This window comes from Platalea leucorodia, assembly GCF_965183815.1.
Source record: "Platalea leucorodia genome assembly, chromosome: 3".
Lineage (NCBI taxonomy): Eukaryota > Metazoa > Chordata > Aves > Pelecaniformes > Threskiornithidae > Platalea > Platalea leucorodia.
In genome coordinates this window covers 28,244,266-28,263,979 of record NC_138825.1, presented here as the reverse complement: position 1 = coordinate 28,263,979, position 19,714 = coordinate 28,244,266, and positions in this window count along the sequence as shown.

Here is a 19,714-nt window from a genome sequence, read left to right as displayed (position 1 = left end):
CATTTCCTGCTGAGCAAAGAGCTTGAAAAGTTGGTCTCTTACTTAGCTTCCTGGTCATTACCATGTGGGTCTTCATACTATGTATAACGAATTTTAGAACAGCAGAATCCCATGTGCCCCCCTTGGAGAAGCATTTTAGTAGTAATACTCCTGGGCTCTTTGTTTGTCTTGAGCTATACTCAGGTATATTCATCACACATTTTACTTCAAATAAAAAAATATTCTTCTGCATTGCATATTCTATTAGTATTGAACTTTTCTTGACTAAGCTGGCAGAACCAGGGGAGGATGAGCAGAGATAGTGCAGACTGTAGTTTTCCTTCCCCTAGTGGGATGGTCGGTTTTTGTTTGGTATAGCTGAAATAATCACGACTTTGGCTCCAGCCTATGCACAGAAGGACAATCTGATACCTAGTGACTGGCAGACTACTTAATCATGTTTTCTTCCTTTCTCATGGGTCCACAGGGCTGATAGCGAGGAAAATATGTGACATGGCTTACTGTGATAGCCTAAGCTCCTTCCCAGTAGGTTCTGTTTGTTTGCTTTACTATTATGTAGACTTCATGGTTAGTTTCTGCTGGAGTGGTGTTTAGAAGTTAACTGGTTTTTATTCAAAGTAACTTTATTGTGCCGTGACAGCCATTCATAAGCTGACTAAGATGGACTGGTATATTAATGGATACCCTGTTCCAGGGAAGTTTGTGTTTTACAGTTCAATTCAATGAGTCAAGCTTCAATCCACTATTGCATGAGTATTCATAAGGGTATGGGCTGCAAATGCACGCAAAGGAAAACATCCACCCTAATGGCAGCTGAGTACATAATACTGTGGAAATGGTCAGTTTTCCTTGCAAGTTAGTGGCAGGTAGTAGTGACTTTTATTGGCTGTAACTTTCCTTTGGAAGTTAAAATGCTGCCTAATGCTGGTTGACACCATCTAAAGCAAAAGTGTCAATCTACTTTGCTGTGTAATAGTTCTGAAATATAATTTTTTTCCAAAAACAGCGATTAGATTCAAACCGTCTTTCACCCTCTGTCCACTGGAGTCAATGGTGTTCCAGAGAGAGAGAGACTGAGGTTGGGATTTTGCCCACAGTCATGATCTACCTTAAAATGTCACTTACTGCTCCTGGTGAGTGTCAGTAAAGGCTGCCATTGAATTAGCTCTATATTTAATAAGACTTGCTACAGTAGACAAGGACAAATTATTCCACAAAGAGTGGTTAAAACATGCTCCTGGGGGTTTTATGGTTGTATGGTGTAATCCAGCCCTTGGCAAATCTGTTGTCCTACCAGTAATTTTCCAGTTGGCAGTTCTTATATAGATTTGTTCCAGCTCTGAACAGAGGTGAACAAAGACTGGAAATATTATATTGCATGTATATCTCTAAATCTGAAAAGGTAATTCTGCTGGATTAATAGCCTGATATATAAAAAGGTAGAGCATTTTTCTGTAATGTTCTAGCTGATGGGGAAACAAATGTGGTAGAACTACCCTGTGGAGATTAAAGTTTTTTAAAAGCCCATTATAATTGACAGAAATGGCAAAAAATTGTTTCTAATTTTAGATTTCAAAATATGGCATTACATATTTAGCACCTTCAAAATCTTGCTACAGCCAGATACATGCCATTTGTGGAAATGCATGGTATACAGGCCATGGTATATGTGTTCAATGAATCGACAATTGTGTATGCCAATCTTCACCGCACTTGACTGTCTGCTTTGCAAAAGTCAGAAGCAGGTATTGAGGATGTGGACAGCCTGTACTTTCTATTCATAAGGCTTTTTAAGGTTGAGTGCTTGGAAATCTTGAAAAGCTGAGGCTTGGAATCTCAGGTATGCCTTTTTGTGCCACTGGTGAGTTTGAAAATACTAGCTCCCAGGCTGTGCAAGCCGCTGGGTTTTTTTTATATTTCCTCATTACAGATTTAAGTGTGTGTGTGTGTGCGTGTGTGTTAAAACTCTGTGAACTGATTTGGTTCTAATCAAATATTCAACCTACTTTTTGAAAAATAAAAACAAAACCCCATGGTGTAATTTTAAATAATTTGTAAAGCTTGTAGCAAATCGCTGTTGAACCACTATTGCAATGAAGAGACTAAAAAGTGAATTATCATTAAAATAAAGTCAAAGTGATCAACAACTTTAAATGAACCTGTTGAATACCTTTGTTTCAATGTGCCAACTTTTAAGACATAAAGTATCAATCTAGCATACATTCGTAAGTTTGCTTTACGCTCATTATTCTCTTTGTGTCAGTGACCAAATGGAACTGCTCCTCGTGGTAAAATCAGGCAGTCCTACAGGGGCTTGTAGGAGCCTGTAGGATCAGAGTCTTAAATGTGAGGTGTTAGATTTCGTTTCAGTGACAGCTGAGTGAATAAATTGTAAAAAATCAGTTAATTTGCTTGGCTTGTAAGCAAGAACCTAGATATTTCACAGTTCTTGATTCCTAGTAGTTATTATAAGTTTTGGAGGAGGTGGATGGTCTATAAAGAAGCATGAAGATTTGCAGCTGGTGGTGAGACCTTGGGGTGGAAACGGCGGTAACCACAACCGTGCTAGAAATGTGTTTACAAATGTTCAGGTGTTTATTAACATTTCATAAATGCCTGGTACTGGGGTGTATCTGTTGTATTACCAATACTGATCCTGAATCTACCGTTCGGTGATCACTGGTTAATTATGTGCCTTTAATAACTCTACCAGCCACTTCAATACTGATTTGGTTCAAACTGTGTGAGCTGACTAGTTTTTCCCTGTGACATGATGCACTTGTTCCTGACCGGCAAATGGCATAGTATGGTTTGCAGTTGATTGAAAAGGCAAAATTTTTGATCCTTTACCCTATGTAGTACTTCTCATATCCATTTTAAATTCATTGTATGCAGCAATAACTTAAATTTATGATCAAACCTCAATCACTCTCAAATAAAAGAGAAAGGGAGAAGAAGACACCAAAACTAACTTTCTCCACCTATGGCTCCATTTGCTACTACTCACAAGTAAAAAGTCCTCAGTAATGAACAATGCAGCAGATAATCAAAATGAGAGACAAAACAAACACGATAGACTTTCTCAGGAACTAAAAAAATCCTCACAGACTATTAGTGAGATTTCACAAGTGAACTTTGACTTAAAATATCTGCGCGCTAATTCTTTAAACCCCCTGTGAACTCATTATTGATGCCTTCTAGAATATAGAAGTGAACCAGAAAATAAAATCACTTTTGAAAGCAATTTGTGGAGTTTCGTGAATGCCAGTGATGAAGATCTTTGCTGTTCCTGTGTTCACCTAAAAAATTTTACATCAGCAATACTTGAATAGAAGCAACACAGGAAATTAATAAAACCCCATGAAAACCTTTTCAGGGTATATTACTTAAGCTGTGAATCAGATGAGGAACTTGTCTAAACAGATTAATTTCAGTGGTACATAGCTTGTACAAAGTCATTATGATGTACACATACCTTACCACAGCCAAAGTACTTTTGTTCTTTGAAAGGCTCTATTAGAGGTAAAAATCTGTAGAGACAAGTTGGTAAGCAGCCCCTTAGTGCCTGGGATATTGCAAACACCGCTGACTGCTGTTACCGACCTTTGAGTGCCACACGTCTCCACGCTGGCCAGCAAAAGGCATAGCCTCTTCTCAAAACATCCCTTCTGAAAGGAGAAAGTGCTTGCTTGCTCCTTCTTTTGATGGAGATTTGGATGATTCAAACTCCAGACATTTGAAGAAAATAAAAATGTTTGAATGCCTTATGAATGAGTCACAACACAATTCTGGATCCGTCTGTTGGCATGACAAAGTATCCATTGTAGAGAAAGGATTTCCTGATCTTGAAAATGCTACTGAATCATTGGCTTATAAGAGCAAACTTCTTGCAAAATCTCTGCCTTTAAAAAATGTCTTTTTAAGCTTTCCATTCGAGACACGGCTTGTTTCTCTGTCAAGCACTCTCAGGAGTATTTACTCTGCATTTTCACTGTTGCAAGTTCCTATTGTCAGAGTGCTTGGAAAGGGGAAAGGAGAAAGAAGCAACAACTAACTTTTCACGGAGGCCAGGCAGAAAGATTTGGAATTTGCTACCTGGAGACCATTACTTTAACCCTCTTGGGTTTCTGACTTAAAACAGACTGCATTTCTTTCCAAACAGGTCTTATTTTTATGATGGTCTACATTGCCTAGCTTTATAAAAAATAGGAAAAAAAGTAGAATGCTTGTTAATGAATGAAATGTGCAAGTAGTAAAAGGAAACAAAAGTAGTAAAAGAAAACAATAACCAAGTAAGCAGAGCAAAAATTCATTAAATGTTGTTCACATATTTTAAGATAAGTGGAAAAAAGTCAGGGATCTTGATGTTCCTTCTTCTAAAATTGCCCAGAGGCTGCATAGCATGTCATGCATTAATTCTGCACTCTATTTTTACACTTATGAACATCTATGTATGCATGCATGCACACACTTTAATTCTAACATGCGGAAGTTTGGTATGTTGAAAACATTAGCATTGGATAGTTTTAAAAATGTCGTTCGTGTTGCTTGTTGTTCATTCTCAAGACAGGATATGGGAAAAACAAGAAAATAATTCTACCATGGTGGGAAGCACTTTGCCAGTATTTTTATTTAGTACCAGGCTGGCCATTCCTCTCCCGAGATACCTGAGATGATAGGTTGTCTGTTTGTCTTCTCCACCATAAAAATCACCACTGTTTACTCAAATGAAAACTGCAGTATACCCCACCCCCTAGTTTTCTGCTTTAAAAGGCAGTCAATGTGCAATGTTTGCATAGCATTTTAAACATTAGCTGAACTTTATTTCTGTGATGGGTTTAGTTGAAACACACACTGTTATCCAGTTTTTCTTGATACTTTCATGCTACTTAATAACACATTGGCATTTTTTAAAAGTTCTAACACCTGCCTTTATACACTTAACATCAAATAATTACTTGATTTACTTGTGACACAGGAAATCAGTCTCGTGGGGTCAAGACTTGGACTTCAGGGAAATCTGAGTTGCAAGTGCATTCATAGTTGTCAACAGAAATTTGCTACCTCATTGCAAGAGCTGAGACGGCTGAACATTGCTTCTTGAGTAAGAAAATACTGAGCAGTATGTGAACCTTAAAAGGTCATTAGAGAGAGTTGTGCTTACTACCTATATACATGCTGCATCTAAGTGTTTTCTCGTTTGGACTAATTTCTAGATTCTAGACTATGGGAAAAATAGCTTTGAGAGATCCATGGCTCACTACATATTTTTGGTTCAGTGAGTATCTTCATAGACTACCTTTTCAAATATATAGGAGACAGCGATTAAGTCAAGATATGTTCATTTTAACTCACACTTTTAGTTGTAAAAAAGTCCGTGCCACAAACTCAGAAATTTTAATAAGGACAATATTGTCTTTTCATTGCAAAATTAATTGGTGAGGCAAGAACGAAGGGGAGAAATGTTTGTTCCTGACACAAATTCAGTATATATTACATTCATCCATGAAAAGAGTTCAAGTATGATGCTACTTTTCTTTCCTACATCAAAGGAACAATATTCAAGGTAAAGCCATGACATGTAAGGTTTGCTTTAAATTAATGAAAACATGATATGAAAGTATTTCATCTTTTCCTCTCCAAATAATTATAAATCTGAGTGTCTTAAGGGCATGGAGGAGCTATAGCAATTCTTCAGAAAGGGAAAAGAAACGTGACTTTTATCCAGCCTCAGTGATATTCTAAACGTAAAGCAACCTTGTATTTACTTAAATCTTGTCCCAGCAGTACCGGTAGGCATGGACTGGCTCAGGGGTGCTGCTGGACAGACTGTCAGCCCCGAGCACATGCCAGCCTCAGGAAGGTTTATTGAGGACTATCTCAACCTGGGTCTTCTTCGGCTGCAAAGACATGATCTCACTCACACGTCAAGATGAGGGCAAATAAACTGATGTCAGCATCGAATAAAGCCAGCCCCAGGAAGAACAGGTATGCGGTGTGCCAGGCATATGTTGTGGACCCTATGCAGAGTCTATGAACTGTAAGAACCACTTGTTCACCACTCTGCCTTCTCCCTTAGCAGGGGGCAGAAGTCACTAAACAGAAGGATAGTGATAAAGCCAGAAAGCCTTCAGAAGGTGACATGTCCACTCCCAGCAGATGCTGGTAGCTATGCCCCAGTGGGCAGGTTTTCCATGTAGTCCACCACCTTCGGCAACCGTGCCACTTCTAACTGACCTGAGAAAGACCTGCTTAAATTCCTCACATTTCCCAATGGTTCTCACACTCTGGTATTTCATGATAAACCATTGAAATCAGTCGGGAAGCTTGATCACAGACAGTTTGTTTTAACCACGCGTGGATGGATGCTCGGGAAATGGGTCACGCAGCTAGGGCAGATCTGTGTGCAGATTCCAGCTGTTGAGGGTGCAGCTATGAGATTATCCTTAGCTGTGGAGGGGCACCGGTTTAAAATATGATGCGGTGTAGGTTTTCTGCATTTCAAAGATGAAATGCCAAATTTGAAAGATACTCTATTTGAACAGCTTAACGAGCGGCAATGAGGGAGCCTGAGGGTTTGCGGCCGGTGCCCTGCAGGGCGCCATGGAGGAGCCCCATGGCGGGCGTATCTCTCACTTTGCTGAACAACCCTCCACACGCACTGAGACTACACCAGCGGTGTTTTGTCCAATGCACATCGTTCAGGTGTAGCATTACCGAACAACGTGCACAGTGTTTTGTGCCTGTAGAAGTCAGAACAACAGAATTATCCATGGGACAAGCGCTACGCACAGCTTGTGTTTCCTGGAGGTATTTATGTTGGCAACGCTGTTTGGAAGCCAGCGTGTTTTAGCCAGTGTTTACCCTTCCGCGCATAAAAGAAGTAGGCATTAGATTTGTTTTCAATGAAGGTGAAATATTATATTTCATGCTCTGTTTTTTTAAACAGCATTTTCCTTGTTTATTTTTTTTCTTTCCCATTTGTTTTAGCTATTCCCCTTTACTGCATTTTTTTTGAAGTTTTCTTTCCTATGTTCTTTTTCACTGCATACTTTCACTAAAGCTTCATTTACTTTTGAGTATTTCAGTTTGCTCTCCTTACTTTGGTCATAGTATTTTGCTGTTGCCAATCCTTATAATGTTTGGACAAAGCTAGATATATTTTTTGTTCACATAAAGACTGTCTGCCTCCAGTTTATTTTTGAATCAGTTGTATACAATTAGATAACTGTGAGGCTTCAATAGAGGAATATTGGAAATAAGAGTGAACTATTATGATGTGAAATTAATGTATTTATTGACACTTATTTTTCTTACTATTTCTCAGTTACAGATGTTTGTTATTCTAACCACAAAACTGTTGTTATTTCTTTTTAGGCTGATTGATAATTACTGAAGGAGCAGTAAAAAGATACTGGAGCTGTTGTCGGTTGATATTTTAAATTCATAACTGCAGTGAAAACACTTCCCCCATCTTTTAAATTTTTATTCTTCTGTTGATGAACAGAACATAACTGAGATACATAGGCCTTTCCTCCATTCGGAGTACTTGAAATACTTGATTTTGCGGTGCTGTGTTGACAAACCTGAACCTGACATTCACCTTTTTTCTAGTGCTCCAAGCACCTTCCTTTCTAGACAGCAATATTATCCTGATATGTTCAGACTGGCTCCTAAGATAGACGAATGAGCATCTTTCATCCTTTAAAAACACAGTTTCCCTCCTGTAGCAATCTCACATTCCTGAGTTGACTAGCAGATATTAGAGTATTCCAGTGATGATAAAATAGAAATGCTCCTAATGAACATGCTGCAATGCATGCTTGCATTTCCATAGTAATTCTTACAAAATAATAGGCTTCTGGGCCTTATTATTGCTCCTGTGATACGAGCTCTATTCCATATCCCTTGGGCTTTAATTAATCAAGACATTCAGTGCTGCATATCATATGAGCTGTTCAAAGACCCTTTTTTTGGTTCAAGAGAGAAAATAGTATTTTCAGTGTGTTGCTGTTTGGAGAAACCATTTGAAAGCTCTTACATCTAAGTTCTTCAAAATTATTATATTAATAAGTTGTATATAAGATGTTATGGAAAACAAACATCAGGAGACGTTGTTGAACCATACCACCACCGTCTTTCTGTAAAATGGCTAAAAAACCCAAAACAGCACAAGGAAGGTATAAAATTTTGAATTCTGCAAGTGTCCCGTTCACCACTGAGCTGAGGGGTAAGTTTTCAAAGGTACCGAGTGGGCTTTCACCTTCCAGCCAGTGCTGTTGGGTAGAGCACCGTGTCCCCATGAGCCACGCGTACTGTTCCTTGCTCCACCTTTTGTCTCCTACATCAGTTGGGTTGGTCCCGAGTGATGCTGATTGGTTTGGTAATCTTTCTTCATAAGTATTTTCTTTCTCTTTGCTGTTATTCAGCAGTGTTTTGACAGAAAACACTGATTGGTTTTGCCTGAACACCCCCTGTTCCTTGTGTATTAGAAAGTGTATTAGCACTGGTGAGTCAGGGGAATGATTGTTTAAGAACTGACACAATCACTGCAGTTTACTTTGGAAAGAAATCGCTGAGGAGGAGGCTGTAAGGAAAGTGTTTGCTGATGCTGCATATAGCTCCTACAAAACCTGACCTTGTAGTTCTGACAAAACCCGACCTTATGTTTTACAGCAACCTTACGAAGTCAGCTTGCATTATCTGGTGGCAAATCCCAAACTCAAGAAATCATACATAAAAGGTGAATAAATTTGGGTTGTTGCCCTAATTTCTGCCAGGGGTCTGCACAATATTTCCCATGAAGCAGGCATTTTATAGAAGAATGAAGTGCATGCTTCCCTCCAACAGCTCTGCCGAACTACCACTGCCCAGGGCATGAAGACTGAGTGGGCAGCATGGGTCTGTTCTGATGGGGAAACAAAACAAGACACAACATTGCAGAGGGAGAGGGGAAGGGTAGATGAAGCCACATGGAAGTTTTTAAAGTAAATTATTGAGCAATGTAGGGTGAGCTGAAGTACTGCTTAATGCCTCAGAGTAAACCCCTTCTAATTCCTAAGTATTGCATCTTTTTCTTGACCTTGAGGGACCACAGAATGCTCTTAAGCATGATTTCCAAGCCTTTATTAATCAAGGGAAAAGAAACTGTGTTCCTTGGACTGTATCCTTTGCTGCAATGTACTTAGGCTAAATGATGCATCAAGTTTACAACGGGCATTTTGACAGTCCAAACAGATGCATTAGTCATTCTGCATTAACTCGGTTTCTAGAGGAGTGGGAAAATGTGCTATCTGTTTTTATGGTATGGGAAAATATGCCTACACACTCTCCACACGATACAAGAAGAATCATGGACTTCATTTTCCAAGGCACGATTCCAAAGCACTGAATGAGTTTGATTTGGAAAAATCACTGCAAGGTTTGCAAAGATGTGGTCCAGATGGGTCACCTGAAGCTTCTGGTTATTAAATCCATGTGATGAGGATTTCTCCTCTGAATGTTTCTCTCCAGATTATATGATGATCTTTGGTTTAGCCAAATCCCTTTATTAAACCTGAGAAAAGGGATTTGCGAAACTAATTCCTACAGCCACCTGTGAGAATCAGATGCCACAGCACAGAACATCAAGTGCAGCTGCCCTGATGTGTTAGTTCAGTCCCTGGGCTGCTGTACAGGATCCATGACCGTCTCATCTCCGTTTCACCATGTGCAGAATGGAGAGGTTTTACAACCATTTGACTAGCCTGGGGAATCTATCACCATAACTTCAAGGGATATGACTGAGGTGGGATTTAACTATACCCAGTAAGGCTGGATTTTGCCTTGGTCTTGTTCATGTTTATGTGAACATGAGTTTGATCTTTTAACAGTTCATGGGAAAGACACCAGGGCCGTTTTAAATCTATCAAGGTAGAGTCTAAATAGCTGCCAAGTTGCCCATGAATTAAAGACACTTCTGCTTATGATCCCAGGCAGCCAACATGGCTGCAATGCTGCTAACCTCAGTTTTGCTGCAGAGTTGTAATGTATGTGATATCACCTGAAGTGATAAAAATATTGCACAATAGAATGTACCTTTATGAATGTATATTTTAAATTTGCTGTCTCCGCATGACAGTGTGTTGGTGAGGGAGTGAGGGAGTGATTTACCTGCTGCTTGACTCCAGAGATCTGTGCAAAGACACGTATACGTGAAACAGCCTGAGTTGTAGGATTGAGTTAATACCAAAATGGCTAATGTTTACAAAAACCAAAGCTGTTTTATTTTTTCGTATCTGCCCAAAATGAAACCTAGAAACCTGTTGCATGCTTCGACTCACGGTACTCTAGTTAAACTGTCACCATGAAGCATATTTTCCAGATCTGAGAACATAAAGGGAGCTGTAAAACATACTAGAGGATGATTTTATATAACCTTGGTCTATTTCTTCCTGCAGAATATGGCTGTTCATCTTTATCAGCTGTGCTACTGAAGACCTCATTAACATTGGTCTAATTTGAAAAACAAAAACCCAAAACTCATGAACTTCTTGTGCTGACCCTTTCCAAAACTCAGGTAAGTAAGGCAGAGACTTAAATCATCCATGAGCTTAGGCAGATCGGGCTGCACAATTTTGGTTTATGTTTGACTTCTTTAGGAACCGTGTTGTAGCTGGGAGCTTTGATCTGGTCAGGATTTCTCACTGTAATATATTCAGAGGTGTACAGAGCCAGCTTTAGTAATGCATTTTCTATCCACCTACTATAGATAAATGATCTAAAATCCTGTTGATATTAGTGAACTCTGTGAAATATTTTGCCATTTTGTGGTAATCAAAGACTGGCTTCATTAGTCTTTACACTTACACTGCACTTGCACAGTATTTCCCACCGGCAGCAGCCCAGCCCTTCACCTGGTGCCAGTGGACGTGATTCCTTTTGTGACATCCATTGAGGCTTGGGCCTGATGGGCAGATCTCTTAAGTTTTCATACAATCACACTTTACTTAGCAGATGCACAAACAGGAAAAACAATAAATTAATGCCCTTTTCCCAGATTCTAATACACCATTCTGTGCATGTTTAATAATAATAAACCATAAACAAGCACAGTAGTACCTTCTAATTTATTCTCTATCGGGAAAAAGAAGAAGTGTATCTAAGTGTATTATCCAGCATAATACAGGATTTTCGTAGTTTCCACAGTTTTCTCATGGTGACTGATCTATATTTCTGCTCTTATCAGCTAAGGCTGAACCCAGCAACACTGTGAATGGGAAAGACAAGACTCATCACATCTTCTTCTCTGTCACTTATCGGTGAAGGCACATTGACCCAAGCAGTGACGATGGGAGACCGGGGAAAGACATAAGTACAGTTCACTTAGTCTCCCTTCACCATCTTCAGAAAATCCACGCAAGGCTAGGTACGACTGCTGGAAAGGGCTTTGCCAAATCATTTTTATCTTTCAATCACTTATTTTTCTACAAAGGAAATACAACAGCACTTCCATCCAGCTAAACTTTTGTAAGCGCTGAAGAATTCATATTATTTCAGATTTGCTGCTGATAAGTGCTGTAGAAATAGAAAGCAATAATATTTAGAACTGGTCAAAAATAATATCAGTTCTGCAGCTGAATTCAGTATTTCGTTTTGTTTGCATTGGGCCCCAAACTGCCATTGAAAAAAATTAAACTTTCCAGAATATTTCATTTAGACTTTATCTGAGTGTTCCCCCTTGGATAAGACTAAAATATTTGGTTTTAACTCGGTCACGTAGAAGGCTGAAATTAATATTTTGATAACACATTTCACACAGGAAAAATGTGGAAAAATGAATACATTCCTGTGAATTGTTTCCTGTAATCCTCTCAGCCACGTGGATAAACAGCTCATTTAACAATTTTGACTGAACCTCACTGTCACGACAGAAATAAAAGTATTAAAAGAAAATGAGTCACCCACAAACTAAGCTTTTTTTATTTGAGGGACTCTATATCTTTGACCCACCAATTTCTCTGATGAACAAAACAAATCTTAGCCATCTGTTTTCAGTTATCTGGCACAAGTACATATTTCTTGTAGTTTAATCTTTGGTTAAGCTGAGAAGGGAAATGAATAATTTAATTGAATTGCATTTCTATTTGGAAGATTTATTCGCAGGATTAGAAGTTGTCTACCCTCCCAGGTCACAAGTGTAGATGAACCCTGTGTCCTTAGTCTACTCCTCTGTGGATGTTTGCCTGCATCATGAAGGATGCACATAATCTGATACCACTGATGGCATTACATCAGAAAAAGGATCAGGGCTGGAAAAGCTTAGAGAGCAAAGTGAACTCAGAGCCGCATGGGATACTCAGAGATAACTTGCTTGCTTGTAGTTCAGTCTGGCTCTAGCTGAGCATGATTAGTTCTCATTTTCAATCTCACTAAATTTTTCGCTAAGTTGAAGAAGAAAATTTTTTTCCTTGTAACCTTTCTAAAGCTGCAGGAAGAGTGCAGAGTTGCTCAGATAACCAAGTCCACATGAGAAATTCTGGGCATGCCAAAATCCCTCTACTAAAGGAAATTATTTGAGATTTCTCTAGAGATAACACTGATAATTTAAAATGTAGTTGGATTTACTCACTATTGCTGCAAGGTAATTGAAAATGGTCTCTAGACCATGGATAAACCTTTGGGCATTACAGCTTTTTCTTCTTCATAGCACATGACGGAAGAATTTCTCTGGAAACACTCCAGATCACTCAAATGCTTAGCTTTTAGGGCAAGAACAGCAGAAAATTGTTTTAATCTTTCCAGGTAACATAGTTACGCAACTTCAGATTTTATGAACGCACATTCCTTCCAACGGAAAGTACAATTTAATTAAACTTAGGAGAGGGCTGATAACATTAATCAAGGGTCCATGAATATTACTCATTTTTGTCTGTTCCTTAAGCAATAATTCAGATGAACAGATGAAGAATGCCACCTACAGTTAAGGTCAGGAATCTTGTTCTCTCTCCCGGGGTACCTGTTTCGGGTTTCTCCCCTGTGACCAGAATAGGAATGAACAGTTGCTAAGGCACAGCAACTGCATCATACTGAGCAAGGTAATTAATTGCTGAAACTGGATGAATTTGCCATAAATAAAATTAAAAAGCTTTAGAAAATCATTGCCCTGTAGGCATGGGCATTCAATTCATTACTTCCTTGAAGAGCATATGCAACTTCTTCTGAGGGCATATATGGTATTTCTAAAAACAACATACTCAGTGTGCTGGAGTCCAGGCTGGCCACGTGGAAATTTACAGCGAGGACAGCGAGAAGTTGAAATACCGAGAGGTGCTTTACAGCCTTTTCCACCATTACGCTATGATGCAGTAAAAGAGAGTTAAGAGGAATGTAATTTAAGCTGAATGCAGTATATGCTAGAAAAGTAGGATTTTTTTTTTCTAGTTAGAGAATTATTAGACTATGCCAAGTGTCTTAATACAAAGCATTCACTACTTTGAGATACTTTGCAATAGTGACAATAGCTGAATGCACAGTTCTGAGTGTTGATCAGGCTACTGGAGTTAGAAAAAGAAACACTAGAGCTAAATGCAATCTAAAGGGAAGTATTTTACTCATCTCTCTTGCCTGTTACGAAGAGCTGCTGGTAGGACAGCAGCCTTGCTGTCTGTTTCAATCTAATTACTCAAGCGCAGTGGGTGTGATTCAGTTGTTTAGATACTGACTTCTTGCCCTTCTGACATTGTCCAGCTCCTAAGCCCTCTGCGACTCTGCTTTGCTTTCCAGGCAAAATGATGCATATGCTGCTTCAAAAAGATGGGTCACACAAAGAGTATCCAAGATTGTGCTCTGAGCAAATGAACACAGTGTCTGAAGTTTCGCTCTGTAGGATATTTTCCAACTTTTGACAGCAAAACACTTCTGAGCAGAGTTTGCACAAACAACAGTCCCTTAAATCCTAAAGCTGAGCACGCTATGAATTCTTTGGACATTATTAAGGAGACTGAACTTGTGTTATACACTAGCACCAGGTTGATGCTGTCTTTCTGAAACAGCCGGGGTTAATGAAATTGCAATTTTACTCTCCGTTTGGGTTACAACTTTGGTTTTAGTTTAACTGTTGGTAACCTAGAACCCTTTTCCCAATTGTGTAGAGAACCGCACCTTCCCAGCAGCCTCCGCCTGACACTCGAAATGCTGCCCTCCAGGCCTGCCACGATGGACCACCGTCCACCAAAGACCACCCCTGCCTGCGCTGAGTGACATGCTGAGGTCCAGGGTCCTAATCACGACTCAGACATTGACTCCCTGGTCTTGGTTGGGGCAATCCGATTTACTTCCCTCTCTCCCTACAACAGAGAGATAAAGCTTGCTTTGAGAACATCATGAGGTTTCAGGTTTATCAGAACTAGAACTAGGAAGTGTAATGTAATGATTTGATAGAGTTCCCCGTAGCCCATAAAAGTCTGTGAAAGTAAAGCTGTCTCAAATAATAAAAACAAGACATAACGCAAAATGAATAAAAAGAAAGAGTAGTGATTTTGGGGGTCATTGATACTTCTTTTTGTGAGAGGGCCTTCACTGACTGGGTGTTGAACAGGACTTTGCCAATGGTTTCATTGCCGTGAGTCAGGTAGCCGGCGCAGAGAGCTGGCTTCCTGTTTTGCTTTGAAAGGTTGGCTTTTGTAAGTTGGGTGCTGCAAAACCGACTCTTTTCTTCTGTAAGTCATTACATGACAACTCAGCAAAGACTGCAAGGCTATTGCATGGTAGGCAGGAAAGCTGTGACTTTTTTCTTCTTTTTAAACCTTCATTCACCTTCACCTTGGCATTCAATCTCTTTCTCTTTCTTTTACTACAACAGAAAAGCTCATATTAGCTTAAATGTCTCTAGGGGAAAGCTGAAAATAACAGCAACAGTTTCAAGAGCCCAGGATGTGTTTTATATTTTGACAGGAAAATGCTCCTAAGCAGAGCCTGGACAAACCACAGTCCCTCAACCTGTAACACAGATTTGACTATTGATTCCACAGAGAAACCAGGAAAAGCCTTGTGTTTGCATCTGCCCCCTTCAGAGCCCAAGGGGAGAGGATGGGGTGAGAGGTGAGGCTGCCTGAATACAAAGAGACAAGGAAATAAACTTATATTGGAAACTGTGGGCACCTCTTGCTGGCTGGTATCAGCTAGCAGGTATGTGTATTTGTTGCCTGCCAAGCTGGAGCTGGATGGACAGCTCTGTCTGTCCCTCCCTTATGTTTTTTTCTCAAAATACTGTACACTGGTTACATGCAAGGTCAAGCCCGTTGTGTTCATAATTTCATTTAAGTTGTCAGGAGCTGTGGCAGTGGCTTGAACTGTAAGGATTACTTTGCAGCAGGCCAAGATATTCCCCTAAACTTGTCTGGCTTCTGTTTCCTTTAGTGCAAGAATCAAGAAGAGAAAAGGTAACATCAGCTGCGTACGCATTACTTCCTCTGCAAAACTGCAGCTGCTGGTTTGTCTGCGACCTTGCCCCCTCACAGGCAAGGTCATTTCCTTCCTCAAAAGGCCAACCATGCTAACGCCTGCTTGCACGAGCCGGGCTTCGGGAAGGAGCTGTGCGCTGCGGCATGCAGCACTCGCATGAAGTGGCTGTGTTAGGCTCTTCTTGGAAGCTGGAGGAGCCGAGCGTTTCCTACCACGCTGTCAGCATGGCTATACGTGTTTATCTTGATAAGACCTGAGTCATATTTCAATGGGCAATTATAATGCTAAGGCATCAGGATTTCCCCTCTTCCTACTTCTTTTAACAGGTTTTCTATATCTCAAGATGTATGTTTTGTTTTAAGCAAGGCAAGAATTCTGGGGAAAGGTAACAACATCTCTGGGACTTTTTTGTCTCATTGCAAGCCAGCAGCAAAACACCCACGCTCTGGAAATCAGTCTGAGAGCAGGCACTAAAGGTTGCCCTGTGGTTCTCGAGAACGGGAGAGAGACAAGGGCTGATGAAACAGGGGGGAAAACCAATGCTACTTTTTGGCAAAAATTGAGGTTGTTATAACAGATGTGTGTTTCTGATTGAAGTTTTCCGGAGATGGAGAAAAAAAGATTATAAATTCATCTATATCAACATAGGAAATACAGGTTGACATTTCTTATACAGATTTTTACCCTATGTCAGTTTTCATTTAGTCAGGGTTGTGGTCTAACACGTATTAGAAGGTACCTTCAAGGGATATTTCTGAAAGTGAAATTATTTTTTTGTTTGTTTGTTTGTTTTGTTGGTTGGTTTTGTGTTTTGTTTTTTTTTTTTTTTAATTATTCCAAAAACCTCTGAGCTGGTGAATAAATGCATTCAGTTTGGATGGTCATAACCTTCCTGTGAAAGCCAGGGAGCTTACATAGAGAAAAACAAGAGTTAAATGTGGAAGTGATTAGTATAAGACATGGTTCAGGAAACCATGTGGCCATTTGCATTTACATCCCCTCTAACACATTCATTGTTGAAGCCTAGAATCTGTCAACAGCATAAATCAATCCCCTGCACATATCACTAAGTTCAAGTTTATTATACCATCAAGGTGGAGCTCAGCTATCCCTGCTGTCATGCTTCTTTAAATAGGCAAATAGATGAAGCTAATTTAAATATCATCTGGTTTTGGAGAGGACTGTGCTCTGTGCTCACTTATATTGCAAAGAATTGTCTTGGATTGGATTGGAAATAACAGATCTGAGTGGGGAATTTTTTAAGTGAGGCAGAACTGAAGGGGAGTGAAAACCGATACTGAGTTTTTATATAACGCATCAAAGCCTTGGCATGGTTATTGGCTTTATGAGTATGTAACTCTATCTTCTAACGTGAATTAGTTTCACCCACATGACAGAGCAGCAAGTATTTTGTGGCGGAGCTAGGCATTATCTTTTGGACCCTGATGCAACGAGCCCAAACGGGTAGGACTGACATACCCTAACTGTTGGTTTTGCTTATTCTTTCCCTATAAGAGACAATGGGCCAGGTATTCATCTTGTGGTGAGGTTACATGAAAAGAATTACACAAGTCAGGTAGGAATAAAACTAATGAAATCTTATGAAGACAATTTTAGTATAGTTCATACTTCCCTCTATGTCTGCTAGAAACTTCTGTAATTCTTCCCAACATTTCATATGCGTTCATATAAAACGTCAGGTGGATGTGAATGTTTGACCTACAAGTTGCTGCACTTCTGCAACTCAGAATAGTTTTGATTTTTTCCAATTTCTGTGGACCAATGTCCCAACATTCCTGCTAGGCAGATGGAAAACTTTCCATCCTTTTTTAGAAACACCATGAAACAACAGAACTAAGTAAAAGAAAAAGATAAATTGTATTATTCTGTTTTACCAATTCAACATTAATTTACAGGGCAGACCTGCTTTTAAATGATCCAGATAAAACTTGATTTACAGTGATTACAATTAGGCGTAGTTCTCTCTTTTTTTTTTCCTTGATGTTAAATTTAAAAATACTTTTAATCACATTCATCCCATTGTTTTTGGGCTATGATGAATAATTCTGTCCCTCTTGGCTGCTTGTGTGTCCCAGATGCTCATGGTAGGGTCTGATGGCAAAACCTCAGTACAGTTAACTATTTACGTTGAAGGGTTGAGAATGAGTCCATAGCTCCACGTCCAGGAGATTCACCTGGGAGACCTCAATCCCTGCCCATCCTTCAATTTGTGTCTAAAACTCATCTACAGACAAAAGATATTCAGCAGAGAGTTTAACAGTGGTTCACCACTGACTGATACAGACAAGAGGGAGAAGCATTTCTCTCTTAAATGGAAGACCTAAGTTTGATGTCATGTTCTGAAAGAGCTGGTGAAAGAGGGATTTTAGTTGAGATCTCCCACAGCTTAGCTGATTGCTGTTGTCATTCAAGAGCTGATGGCTGGAGAGGGAGGCGTGGGGAAAACACCCTCTCCTCCTCTCCCGGAGGTATATTGTGTTCACTGGCTATTCTCAGAACATGCGTAACAAGGAAACAGGTCCTGGTGGGAAATCCCCAAAGCATTTGGTTGTGTAACAGAGCTTCAACAAGCTAAGGACTCAGGCCTTGGGTACTTCTTCTGTTGGACAGTGCAGCCACAAACTGCCGCTGAGAGAATATGGGTATTTGTAGAGTTTGGGAAGCAGGAGAATCAGCAAAGTGGGTCTTTGGCACCTGAACTCAAAGCCGCATGTCTGAGTGCTCTTAATGGGCATGGCCCATAGTGACTAGCGTAGCTATTTTGTGGCAATGACACACTCCTCACCATCAACAAAACCAGGCATGCCATGCTCAGCGTCCAGTGCCTGACCACTTCACAAACTCTGTAATAGGAAAAGCTTGTCATGTGCACTGATAAAAAGTATAATGACAGGCTGGGGGGTAGCTGAGCGGATGGATGCACAATGATGCAAGCTTCCTTTCTGTTTTCATTGCAGATCTTTAGCTCTGGCCTCTGTCAGGAGTAGCTGAAAGTTATCGCTTTTGGCATGTGCAGATTTGCTGCCGCAGACATCTGTGCTCACCAGAGCTCCCCATCAGGAATGGCATTAATTAGCACTTTGGCAGCCCCAAAGAAGACGCCAGAGCGGAGCAAGCAGCCAGAGGCGCAGCAGCTGGGCACCGTGGGGCTATTCCACAGCTTACGTGGGCCAAAACTTTGCTGGGAGGCAGAGCTGGTAAATGAGGGCACATGCTGGGCTGACTGGCTCGGCTGACCTTCAGCCCCGAGGGGCTTGTGTTTGGTGGGGGCGTGGGACAGGCTCTAGCTGCACCTACGCCTGCACACAGAGGAGCGATGGTCCATCAGCGACTGCCTGCCTATGTTATTGAACACTTGCTAATGCGGTGTGTTTTCTTAAATTAGTACCAAAAATAAAAACGAGACAATGACTGATTGAAAAAGGATTTTCTTTGTCCCTAATGGGCCACGTGGAAGAAAATCTGAATAATTTATCAGCTGGCTAATGACTGAATGTAGCTTTTATAATGCTGACGAAATGGTGCTAAATTCATCCTTGATATACTCTGTGGAATTGCACCAGGGAGCAATTTGGCCCAGCCAATCTATTTCAGACATTTTTAACTGTTTCAGTATCAAAGGGAGAGTGAGTAGATAGCAGCGATAGAGTCTGAAGGGCCCTTCAGACTGTTTAAAATAAGTGGAGTTTTTTTGTTGTTTTGTTCATTTGTGATGTTGGATCTGCAACTGATACCATAAAAACTAAAGCAGCCACTCATTTGGAGAATATTATATGCAGTCCTTTATTCCACATAAACTGCAGTCAGAGGGAATAAATAACAAACAAATCTAAAAAAACAATTACACGTCATGTTGAAGTAAAGCTCTTTCCCGTTGAATTAACTTTATCTTCCAAAAATAATTATTTATTGTCATTTCCCTTTCAAGCTCAGGGAATGTAACTTGTCATCTATCAGAAATTATTCATTAAAAGGAATATTTTGTTGATTAAAAACTTGCCAGAAAAAATTCAAACCTTTAGTGATATAATCCAAGAAAATGAAGTAAGAAGCAAAACTTCATCTTGATTCTTATCCCCTCAAGATCCTGGTCCAAATCTTGTGGTATCTTTTTTTTTTGGATTAAAAAAAAATGTACTTGAAGAAAATAAGGGACCCTAAGAAAAAAAGAGTTTCCTGCTGCTTTCTACCAATGTAGGAATAATAGCCAGGCAGGATTTAGGGAGGAAGGTGTGGATTTGACTACACA